Below are 12,167 nucleotides of genomic sequence, written 5' to 3'. Positions count from 1 at the left end.
TATGTGGGCTTGAGTTGTGATTATTACCGTGATTTAATGTGTAACTATGTTACGCGTGTGTAAAAATCATCCTCATCGCTTCTGCTATGTTTGCGGTGAATTGACTTAAACATCGCAACAATAACCTCTTTCTTTAATTCTTAAAACTACTCATAAATTGTGCTCTGGTTGCCAAATTAACGGCTTCGGATTAATTGACGGCCAATTCGGATAATTGACGGCTTCGAATAGGACGGATTATAATCCGTCGTATTCGAAGCCGTTATTTGCACTTCTTCCCATCCACTTGTCCTTTGACTGTTGTCTTCATCAAGCCATCATGATCTGGCCTAGTACCAGTGATGGACACAGATGGGGGGCGCGCACTCCCCCTTGCGGGTCCGCTCGTATTGCCGAGCATTGCAAAACCATAATTGTAACTTTTATATATCATAAGATGGCATTGTCTTTAACATGTGTATAATCACTTTAAATAAAATTTTCTCATTTACTCTGCTGTGGCTTGATCATTTTTTATTATGATAAAAGTAAAGACAACTCAAGATATATTTTGCGCCCCCCTTGAGTTTTTTCTGTATCCGCTACTTCCTAGTACTAAGTTATCCCGTCTTCTTCTTAGGATTTTGAGAAGACTTCTCTTTTCTCCCTTTAATAATCTGACACTCTTCTTAGCACCTCCTCATAACTTACTCGGTCATCCATTTTATCTTCATCATTCTTCGGTAATACCACATTCGAAATGCATGTGCTCTTGACTTCTCAGATTCTGCCGACGCCCAAGCTTAGCTCTCGTTTAGAAACATGTTCCATATGCAGTTGCATTACACGAAAAAAAGTCAGTAGTCGTAACCATTTCGCGGATAAGCTGATGACATATTCCTCACATTGCTCTCGAGTGGTTTGTAGTTTTTTACACTCTTCCCAGCAATTATTTCTTTCAATGAATTATTATCTCCGAACGAGTTCATGAATCTGAATTCCAATGACGTCATCAACTCTTGAAAAGTAGGCAGACGCCTTTGATATTTTTTCAATTTTAAACCTAGAAGAGGATGGGTGAAAAGGGGAGATGTATTTTTTTCGTCGTAACTTATCTTACTTTCCATTAACCGAATTACTTTAATTAATTTCTGTTTCTATGTGTGAGTGAACTAACCCTTTTCTAAATGCATCTCTGGAGTTTCAATGGCCTTTGGAGTAAATATAGAACTTTCCTTTGTACGACCCACGAGAATCCTTAAAGGAAAACCACTGCTCACGGACACCTTTGAATTGAGAACAGTTTTGAATTCCCATGAAGATGAATATTATTTCGTTTAAAGATCGAATATTTTATAAATGGGCACTCCCACTTATAGACACATTTTTGGGAATATTTTTTCATGTATTCACAACGTTGGCATGTTTTTTTTAATCTATCATTCAGAGATGAAAAGGTTTCCCTTTAAAGAAGACTTTATTAATAGCTGGTGGAAATAGGACAGCGAAAATGGCCAAATCAGCTAAGACAGACGTATTTTATTCAGGCAAAATGAATGAAGCATTAATGAAGCTGCGTGAAATGAAAGGAAATTAGCTTGGGCAGCTCATACTTAGGAATGTCCTTAAGCTTCGACAGCTGCTGACTCCTTGCGGGAAGATAGCGTCTTCTACTGCCCGTCACTTGTGATGCATTGTTGGCAATCGACCTAGATGACACGTATAAATCTCTTTAGCTCTTTTACCAAGACATTTCGTTTTTCTTTATCGCTTTTACAAGACTCATTTATGGAAGTACAACCCGAGGAATTTATTTTTCATAAGTAACCCTTACAATATTAAATGCTACCATATTTTTTAAAATGAAATATTCAGATTGATTTTCAGGTTCGACATTTGATTTGGTGTAAGAATTTTTTTCAGTTGGCCTTAATTCCAACTGTAGATTGTGTAGTTATTGGTAAAACCAATATGAAAAAATAAAGTTTAATCGAGGTGACATCTAACTTACGGACAGTTCTCAGTGACTCTCATTGTACCTGGACCGTTATTTTTCGTCATTGAAGGGTTTGACTGTAATTACATAATGACATAACCAGCTGTTCATGTTTCCAACAGCCTCCCATACATAAGGAGGTGCAGGGAAGAAGGTAATCAAATGCAAGGACCTGTCCGCAGGATCCGCAAGATGTAGTGATACTCATGTATAATATTATTCGTATAAATAAATGTTTATTAAATATAATGGGCCGACAGGGCCCCCTTCCTCATAGTCTTAGCCCTGTATACGAATTTTAAAGGCAATTTTTTGAGCTAAATATGTCACGGTAGACATTTTATCTGTGTTCATATCTTTGGCGTACCCAGCGAGGGGCAGGAGGGCCCCCCTTAGAAGCAAAAATCGCAAATGCCTTTAAGGAAAATAATATTTTTTTCAAGCAAATAATTTTAAAAGCTAATAAAGAGCTGTTACAGTTTCCTAAAAATGATGTTTTCGTTCACCTTTTTCGAGCTTAAATCTTACCAATAACTTGAACAATCACGGCTTGCCCCCCTCCCCCCCTAGTTTTGATCCTGGGTACGCCCTTGGTTCATACACCTATTGGTCCGATGACACCTCCGGCCCTATTTGGAGCGCAGGAGGTCGGGTGTCCCGCTGGTATTCTCTTCAGATGCTCCCTCTTCGATCCCTGGCTCATTCCCCAATATCCGCAGGGGAAAACCAATGTGCAACTTTAGGTGCTGGCTAAAGTTAGTACCACACTAGTTGTATCGAGAGCGCATACAACCCCTTCGATCTTCAGCTATTCTTCAAGCGCAGGCGGCCGGAGAGCAAATTAATAACGACGAAAGATGAAGATGATGCCAAAAGCCAAGTGCCTCACAAGATGCAGCATCCAATTAGGTCTGAATCACTTTCCTCAGTTTAGATCAGTCATAGGCTCCCTCTGAAGCGTAGGTGACCGGGTATCCCGTTGGCCTACTCTCCAGGTGACCCTCCTTCGAACCCCGGCTCGCTCCCCGCGCAGAGGAAAGTGTCATGCGCGCCCGTGAGGGGTGAAGTGAGGAAGGTGGCCGGCTGGCCCCGAGGAGGGGTCAGAAAGGGAAAGTCCTTTGGCACGACACGCCCACCCGTGACTCAATAGGCGTCGTCGTCCTTCGCGATCGCACCGTGTGGTAGCGCTGCAGTCGCACGAGTCTCCATCTCCCCATCCAGACTCCCCTCCTCGAAAAAGCCCTCTCTCTCCTTATTTTCTCTCCTCTCTCTCTGTAGCTCCTTCTCGGCATTCCCCCCTTCTTCTGCTCCTTAGCAGACTCACTACACAACTCGTGTGCCTCTCTCCCCGACCCTTCCCCTCCGGCGCCCATACCACTTCCTTCGCGACTGCCGCTCCATTGGTCAGGCCCCCCCCCCATCCTCCTCCTTCCAGCGTGGGGCCCTCATGGCATACACTCACTCCCCCCTACTCCTCCTCCTCTTCCCCCCCTCTTCTCGGCTGTACCCCACACCACTCCCAGGCGTGCTGTGCTAGACTCCTCCCGGACGTGGTGGTGGTACTGTATGTATATACTTAAAGAGGGGGGGGCACCCTCCACTCCTCCTTCCTCCACACCTCCTCTTTTCTCTCCCGCGTGCCGTGTGTTAAAAGATTCCCCTCCACCACACGCATCTCCCCTTCCTCCTCCGTCCCGTGCCTGATGTATGGTGGTGGTGAAGCACGGGGCACGGCACTCACACCGTCTCAGGACTCCACATCGAGAACACACGCAACGGAGCACGGGAGAGAACTTGGTGTTTGTGTGTGTGTGCAAGACTCCCGCTCCCTCGCCTCAACTCACCAGTCGAGCAACAGATCCTTTACGGGAGAAGACCAAAAGGGAGTGGGGAGCGAGGAGAGAGAGAGAAAGAGTGAGAGGAGGACTTGGATCTCTGTGCTCAAACAGTTCGCCTCTCATTCTCTTTGCGGGAGGAGCTGGCCCGTCGCAGCACGCACTTTTACGTCTGTATCAGACGTCTTTTCCCAACCCCCCTCACCCCTGCTCCCCACCTTTCCAGACCACCGTCAATAACAACATCGGGGGACCTCCTTGCTTCTGTTACGGTCGGCCGCGCGCGCCACCGACAGACATAGTTCTGAACTGTGTGAATTCGTATGTACATCGAGTTGATGTTGAGGAAGTGTCGCGCCGTGGTTACTCTCTCGAGACGGCTTCCTCTCCCGGACTGTGAGAGTACGCACGAGTGAAAGAAAGAGCGAGGAACAACACAACGAGAGAAAAAAAAGTGCCGTGGGTACGCTTGATTCCGGGCGCGAGAGAAAAAAAGAAAGGCTCCGTGAAGACAAAAGATCGACGGAAAGTTAGTTTCCCGCGGAGGGAAAATCCGCGGGAACGGGAGACAGTCAGTCAGTCAGTAGGTGTTCTAGGCGGAAGTTGAAAAAATATCTACTCAGTTACATTAACTCGAAAAGTGAAGAGGTGATCAAGAAGTTTTGGGAGAGATTTTCAGTGCGGAGGTGGTCCTACTTTTGGATATTTAATTTACCCAGTGCCCGGTATAGCGACAAAACAAACCAACTCCCCCCAGCCACGTCCAGTTGTGCTATTTTCCGCGTGTTGTTATCATTGTTTTGTTCCGGTTCAGAAACGTGATAAACAGCATCGATCTAAAAAAATTGTGCGTTCTACCCCAGCCGGTTTTACCATCCTGTCACACCTCAACGCCCCCGATTGTTAACTTCGGAGGATTGTTGTCATCTGCTACCGGTGGACCCTGCATGCCGTCATCAGAATCTCCAATGACGTGAGTACGAGAAATGAAACCCCAAGCTGTGATGCTTGCCATCTCGGTTCTTCTTTCCTCAGGGATTCACGTCTTCCCACGTGAATTATGCCGCCGACTCGACTGTTTTGGTTATGCGCGACACCTACAACATTCCTGGTTGAGGCGTCAGTGGTGGTCAGACTCCCTCCTCCAAATAGGATTTTTCCGCGAAATACGCCCATGCAAATCTTGAAGAGCATATAGTCAGGAGACTTAATGGTGGGAAAATAATTAAGGGGCAGTCCCACTTTGTAGCCCACTAGAATAGTACTTGGAGCAAGTGAAGAGGCAGACAGGGAAATAAAACCCATGAAAGCAATAGAGAACATAAATATCGCATGCCATTTCTTGTTCTACTATTATTATTTATCCTTTTGGGGTAAGAATGAAAAAAAGGGCAGATTTACACCAATCCAGATGGTCATACTATTTATTTCCACCATTTATCTCATAAACAACTTGTAATTTCCACTCCATATTGTATTCAACCTGCCGCTTATTGCCATCACCAGAGGAACTAGAGAATGACGTTAATTTACTTAGGCCGTTGAATGGAATTTGGTGTGTAAATTTACGTGTTGTTTTCACCGTTATGATTGTCTCGTATTTCCATGTGTTATCTCCTGAAAACGTAAAATGAGCTCAAGCCCAGAAAAAAACATTTTTATGGTCCGTAGTTTATCATGAACGGACCAGGTTACGACGATCTACGTCACTCTCAAGGTTTAGGGACCGCGACCGCGACATTGTTAGTCGATGCATGGGTGAGTTAATAAAAACCTGTGGATCTTAAAAACATTTGTCTGTGGTTATGCTACCTATATTTCGGTTCCACAATATATCGCTATCCTCTCTAAGAGTTGACCATGGTTATATGTTTTTTTTCTATTTATTTGATTCATGTTTTCTCTGCAGTATGATATTTCGGTCTTGACGTAGACATGTACCTGTATATTTGCATGCTCCTCCACTTTCCTCATTCTTCTCTCTCTCTCTTACGTCCCACCCTCCCCTCCCCTTCGCTAACCCCCGCACCCCTCTCTTAACCTGTCGGTCGTTCAAGTCCCTCGATCGACGGGAACGTGCCATTCTCGTTCCGGATATCTCGTTTTCTGCGCGTTTATTCTCACCGCGAAAAGACCGCTTTGTGGTCTTTTCGAAGCGACCTCGGCAAAAATTCGGCGAGTTGGCAACACTTCCTCCGATACCCCTCCTCCCCCTGCCCTCTGTGTCAACGGTGCCAGCGGCACCTCTCCTCGAGACTGTGTCGGTGGAGAAGGAGGAAGGTCTCATGTATACCAATCGTGGATATTGGCTTATCAGTCGTTTGTTTCGGGTTTTCGGGGGGAAGTCTGTCCGCCCACGTGCGTTTGGTGGGGGCCCGCGATGCTTCGAACCACTTAGTTGGACTTAATCGGCCCCCTTGGCGTGACAATAGGCAACCTTGTTACCATGTGCTACAAGTCCCCATTTATTTAACCATACGTCATCCGGTCTCCTCCCGCTGCCTCCCCTCCCCCCCTTCCCTCCCCTCCTTACGCACCTTCTTCGCCTTTCTCTCCTCTTCGTCCACTCCCACCTACGATACTCCTTCAACCCCCCACTTCTTCCACTGCCTCTCCCTACTTTGTTCTTTCCACCTACCTCTTAATAAATATAAAGGAACCTCATTCGCCACTCTCTCCGTTCGAGCCAAGACATTCTGGAGTGGCCGAAATCAATGATGGAATAAATCGTTTCCCATAGCACCGATATTCATAGTTTTACACGGTTAAGTCACTACCATGGTCACTACATTGAGGAGGCCCCATTCTATTCCACAAAAGGTTGGTTTCGGTTGCCACTTCGGACGCTTTTTTATCGGTTTTCAATAATGCCCGCATCGCTGCGATTAGTGCAGAGCGACACACTTTAAAAAAATAATATTTTGCAGTATGGTTGTTTAAATTTCGATGAATAACATATTAAAGTTATGAATTGGATAGATCACATCTAGTTAGGAATCTAGTTTTTTGCTATCATTTCTAATTACAGCGAATTTCTTCGTAAAATTCGGATCGCTTTGCCTTTCTACGACGCGAGTGGCGTCTTCAGTAAACACATTTTTACATACACGGTGGGTGACAACACATCCAGGTGCCGACTTGACGATCCTCCATGTGTAAGGCAATGAATTCGAGTCCCGGTTCTGTCATGAATTTCAATGAACTTCTTTGTCTGGGCTAGGCCGTACTATTTCCTCACCGTTTTTACCCTTTTCCTGTCTTTTTTTCCGTCTAATTTTCTTAATTAATTATTTACGACTATAAATTTAACTTTTCTTATCCCTACTTTTAGTTTCCTAAGGCTGGCATTTGCTATGTTGATCAATCTCCGCTATATCTACGACGATGCTGAAAATATTCAATGTTGAATTTTCCGGCATGATGGCGTTCTCGATGTTTCCCATACCTACTCCAGATGTTGCCCCATTAACAGCTGATCGCGGTTGCGTCACACCCGCTACCGCCATTACGGCTTCCGTCGTTGTAAAAATCCGAAATCTGCTTTGTTTGAGATAGAAAGTGTTTTTTTCTTGGGACATTTGAAACTCTCATCGTTTATTACAGCTGACGCGTTCCGAGGAAGTAATAGCATTGAAATTGATCTCACAGAAAAAAGGGATAAGAGAAATGGAAGAATTATGACCATTGTAGCACATCGTTTGTTATTTTATTGGTGAAATATATTTCGAATCGCAAAACAAATACAAAAGCAGCGCGTTTGGCAAACTAGAGTTTTTTTCAATCGTTATTAATCGGCAGTCGATACGTCGCTCGATTTGTCTCTCGTTTTCGTCACCTTCTGCCCAACCGGTCTGTATATTCGCTCGTTTTTTTTACCGCTCACGACCATTGCCACTTCAAGCGACTGGACTCAGTGACAACGAGTATCAATCGCCGACTCCAATTCGTTCTCGATTCGCGAAATACTTTTCAAGTGTGTCTTTACCAAATTTTACCATTAAAAAAAAACATTCTTTGGAGGAATACGCAATAATTATCACGTTTTGATACGTTTATGATTTTAATCATTTATTCATGCTATACCATGAACCTCAGTACAAATATTTGTTCCATTGCGTTCCAAATTATGCTTACGATTTGAGTTATTGAGAGTGAAAATTATTTCGCTCAACGTCTTTTAATCTCTGTGGATTTTCCATATTTATGACTACGTAAGCTGGTCACGCCGTTGAATTTATTTCGCGGTTAGATTCGCTATTTTGAATACTCATACCAAATAATTTGTTACACAATTACGGGTATTTTATTATTAAAGAGGAAGAAAACTTATGGAAGGCACCGTATTTAAAATATTCTTTTAATAAATGGAAAAACGTTTTTCAAAATGCGAGAATTCAACCATTTCATGCCTGATATTGACATCTCCTTTCAATTATTTTCGATATTCATGTGAACATGTTTCATTTATGCACATTTTTTTGCTGTGTTTTTTTTCGCTGTTGCACGCTTTCGTCACCTTTTGGGCAAACCCGTCCGAATGATCGCGTCCGGGCTGTTTTATTATTATTTTTTCCATCCCTCGCCCACTCCTCCCTCTGTACCGGGCACTCTCGTATCTGCAGCGCCGACCGTTTCACTTAGGTTTCACGCGCGCCATCACCACCGGCTGTGGAGTGTCTTTGTGTGTTGGCTCATTCTCGGAAGACGACGGATCTTGTTCGGTTCATCATTCATCACGGCGTGCATCCTTTCGTGGGAGCGTAATCAGCGGAGACAGGGAGCTTTTTCAGACCCGACCGATGCGTTGGTTGAAGGGATGAAATGGGTGGAGAAGGAGGGGAACAGAACCACAATTCACAATATCCCATGTCTTCATCCCTTTGGCTTATCGGAAATGAAAAGACGCGCGTGTCTTTTCATTTGTTTATGGATGTTGGAGGCGGCGGCGTGCACCTTGCAGTCAAATGGATCGACGTCATTCCTTGCCATTGTGAACGCAACCCCCTGATTGGATGCATACACTACAGACGTATCTATTGACACAAAATCCAACTGATACAGCGATAGCTGAGGAGCGAATGATGCCGCGTGGCTCAGAGAATGTGTTTAAATACACGTGGTCTGATATCATGTTCGCGGTCCGTTTTGTCGCGCAGTCGGTACCCTTCTTAGTATATCCGTAATGAAAATAACTTGATGGTTGATCTGCTAATTTAAGTGCGGTGGGTGGTGTTTTGGCTTCTCATCTCTTGATTTCGTTTTCGAATTATGACAATGGCAAAGAGTTTTCAGTGACTTTCCCACTCCTATTTGAGTGCAGTTAAGGAGGGCACTTCAGCGTTGTGTCCACGGATAGTCCAATCGGTCATCAATTTTATTTCATTCCACATTACATTATCTGCCGATCCTAGGATTCAACTTTCACCGCAACTGTGCTGTCAAACTCAGGATCGTTTTGGTACCAGTGATGACACAGCTGCGCTGAAACCCTTGTGGGTAGTAATATGGTGTGGATTGACACCAAATATTTTTCGTTATGACTGTATGTAACTCCAAAATGTTGAGCGAGAGGTCATTTACTTATTTCTCAGTTGCACAAATTTACAGCGAAACACTAAAAAAAGAAAGGAAACGTTTAGTTTTTTTGCGATATGGAATATAGTTGATAGATAGGTAAGTGATGATCAGGGACGCCGACTTAGAAAAAATATTGGGGGGCCCAAACCGGGGATCTTTCCCCGGGAAATTTATAAGTAGTGAGTTTTAAGTTTTTTAAGCATTTTAGAAGAGTCGTATGATCAACATTAGAACACTGAGAACTCTAATCTCGATATCTGGACACTCCGGGGAAAATCGACAAGCCTGACACTTTTTTCCTCACACCCATACCGAATTATTGAGGGGGCTCGGGCCCCATGGAGTCGGCGCCACTGGTGATGATATTGCTGCGTGATAAATAAAGTGAATGGACTTTGTAAGGGAGTGAATTTTGAAGGGAGGAGAGGCGATGTTGAAAGATTTGTGAGGGATAACCAGGGAATTGGCAGATGGGATAAAGAATGCGAGCGGGTTGGTGAAGTCGGTATCCTAAAGTTGAACTGAGAAATAATTCAGGGATAGTGATTATTTTATTATGCATCATTTACCTTATCACCTACTGCACGCTCCGTTAAAAAAAACTTCTACGAATGAGCGTTGCAAAGCCATTAAAGGGATTTGTTTTCAAGCATGGAGTCTTAAACCTATTAGTTCCAAGGTCTTCACTGAGGAAATGTGGAGAGACCCTCGATTCCGTCATGGGACATTCTTTTCTTCTCAATCTTTCGGCATATGGGCGGTACGCCTAATTACCGTGAATAATCCGTGGTACAAACGTATCTGAAAGGTTGAGAATCTTGTTGAAAAGATGGCTTCCGCGGAGAGATATGGATTGTATGTACTAATGCGGAAGAGTTGGTTCAATGAGAAGTAATTGGTCTTCGGATGCTGTAACAGGTTGATTCATTTTTGAAGACGAAATGTATTGCAAGCTTTACAGACTGATTCTTTGGGTCAGAAATGATCAAGTTAAATGATAGTTGCTCTGACCGGAAGATGAGGACTGTGGCGCTTACTGAAGGTCTTCAGCAAAGGCGAACAAACGCGGACGCGTACCTGAAAGACTCATTTCAGGATGAGAGAACATATGCGAGGGAAACTCCGAAGCTGCACCCTTAATGTGACCCTTGAGGATATCGTTTTGAATTAACACTCTTATTTATTGGAGCAAGGGATGGGGTAGTGCGTATCAGGGAAATACGTTTCCGAAAAAATTTTGCGAGAGTTTTTTTTTGTCGGAAAATTATGAATCGCCTTCAGTTACGCTTGAGATGTACTCAAATTTCTGCCTATCCACACTTCATATTTTCATCCTTCAGTTTTCATTTGAGTATTTAACTCTACCCGCCATACTCCTTTGAGTCAGCTTGTGGGACAGGATGCAGATGATCCCTGAGCAACGCTCAAGAGCGTGGGAATGTCATCCGTACCGCTCCTCGATTTCCTTGAGAGCCCGATTCAGAGTTGCGAGGAATTGAATCTTCTGAGAAATCTCTTTGTTCGGAGACTCCCGTAAGTGACTCAAGATCAGAAATACAATCATTCTTTTGGCTCGATGGGGAGTTGTAAAAGGACAGCCATACTCTTCCTTCTGTCTGTGAAGGTCGAAATCGACACTTCTTTTCGAGAACGTTCGGTCTGTCACTTAAAAAAAACCGTAGCCGCAACTCTTTGGCGCTGGTTATTTCCTCAGTTTTCGTGTGAGTTGCGACAGTATATGAATCCCTAAAAACCGAAAATTATTATTCTCGCACGAGTTTATTCGAACGTATTCATTTCTCTTGTGGCACCTTTTTATCATAACTTTATTTGTGCTATAGCTCTTAGCTTACGCGAAACCTTTTCGAAACCCTACCCGTCGAAATGATAAAAATGTAAATTCACAAGTGCTATTTCACAAAAGGCCTTAGTTTTCATCGCAAGGTTTTAAGGCCACCATGTTCATAGCGTTATCTTTGGAAGTAGGTCATTTTCGTGGTGCTTACCTTGGTAGTTCATTTAAGAACATGGCTGGATCCTTATGGAACGTTTCCTGGGAACTATCCAGGTGTCATTAGTTTCCTTGGGTATTCCTTTGCCCGCAACATATTTATGGAATGATCTGGCGTTCAGTGAAACTAAGAAATGTTTATGTATTCGGTGGAATTTTGCAATGTGGAGGCTTAAAAATTTTAATTCCTTCATTCCGCAGTAAAACACATTGCTAGGTTTTCCGAATTTTTGCCTAAAAACTAATCAAACGAAGAATAGATCAATACTTTCATTAGATTTCTTTCTAATGAACTTATCGTTTTGGGTCTTGTGTCAGCGAGTTTCGTTCTCCGGCGGAACCATCAAAAATTGAAATATTCTCCAATTTGTGGATCGAAAAGCGTGAAAGTGCCACTATGGAGCATTAGTGGCCAACTTGTATCCCGCTACAATAACTTCGATACCTAATTGTCTTTTTGGCCTCGACCTCCATAAATTGAAAAAAATTGCCAACGATACCTAATCTACGTAAGTATTGACTGAACTTTAGTAGACCTACTACATTGTATACCTTCATAAGAAAATAATGACTGAATTAAATTTCGTTGGCTAAGAAACACAATGTGCATTTAAGTATATTAGAAGTGCAGAGTTATAATAGTTAAAATGGTTTCTGTCAGTCTGAGAGACTTATTGGGTTGGTCTGAGTACCATTTCAATTTAGGGTGTGGCGTTTGGGAAAATTCTGGACAATTTATTGCAATCATTGCCAAGACCTGTTGAATAAA

At 43.4% G+C, this 12,167-nt stretch overlaps 1 protein-coding gene across 1 annotated transcript in view; it reads left to right on the top strand.

Annotated features, from left to right (window-relative positions):
• Nucleotides 1–3,923: 3,923 nt before the first annotated feature.
• Nucleotides 3,924–12,167, top strand: part of LOC124170769 — a 223,097-nt gene continuing 214,853 nt past the window's right edge. Inside the window, exon 1 of the mRNA XM_046549715.1 lies at nucleotides 3,924–4,783. The gene's annotated coding sequence lies outside the window, so the exon portion shown is untranslated. The remainder of the gene's footprint in view (nucleotides 4,784–12,167) is intronic.

The sequence above is a fragment of the Ischnura elegans genome, chromosome 1, assembly GCF_921293095.1.
Source record: "Ischnura elegans chromosome 1, ioIscEleg1.1, whole genome shotgun sequence".
NCBI classification, from domain to species: domain Eukaryota; kingdom Metazoa; phylum Arthropoda; class Insecta; order Odonata; family Coenagrionidae; genus Ischnura; species Ischnura elegans.
This window is presented reverse-complemented; position numbering and strand designations above follow the sequence as displayed.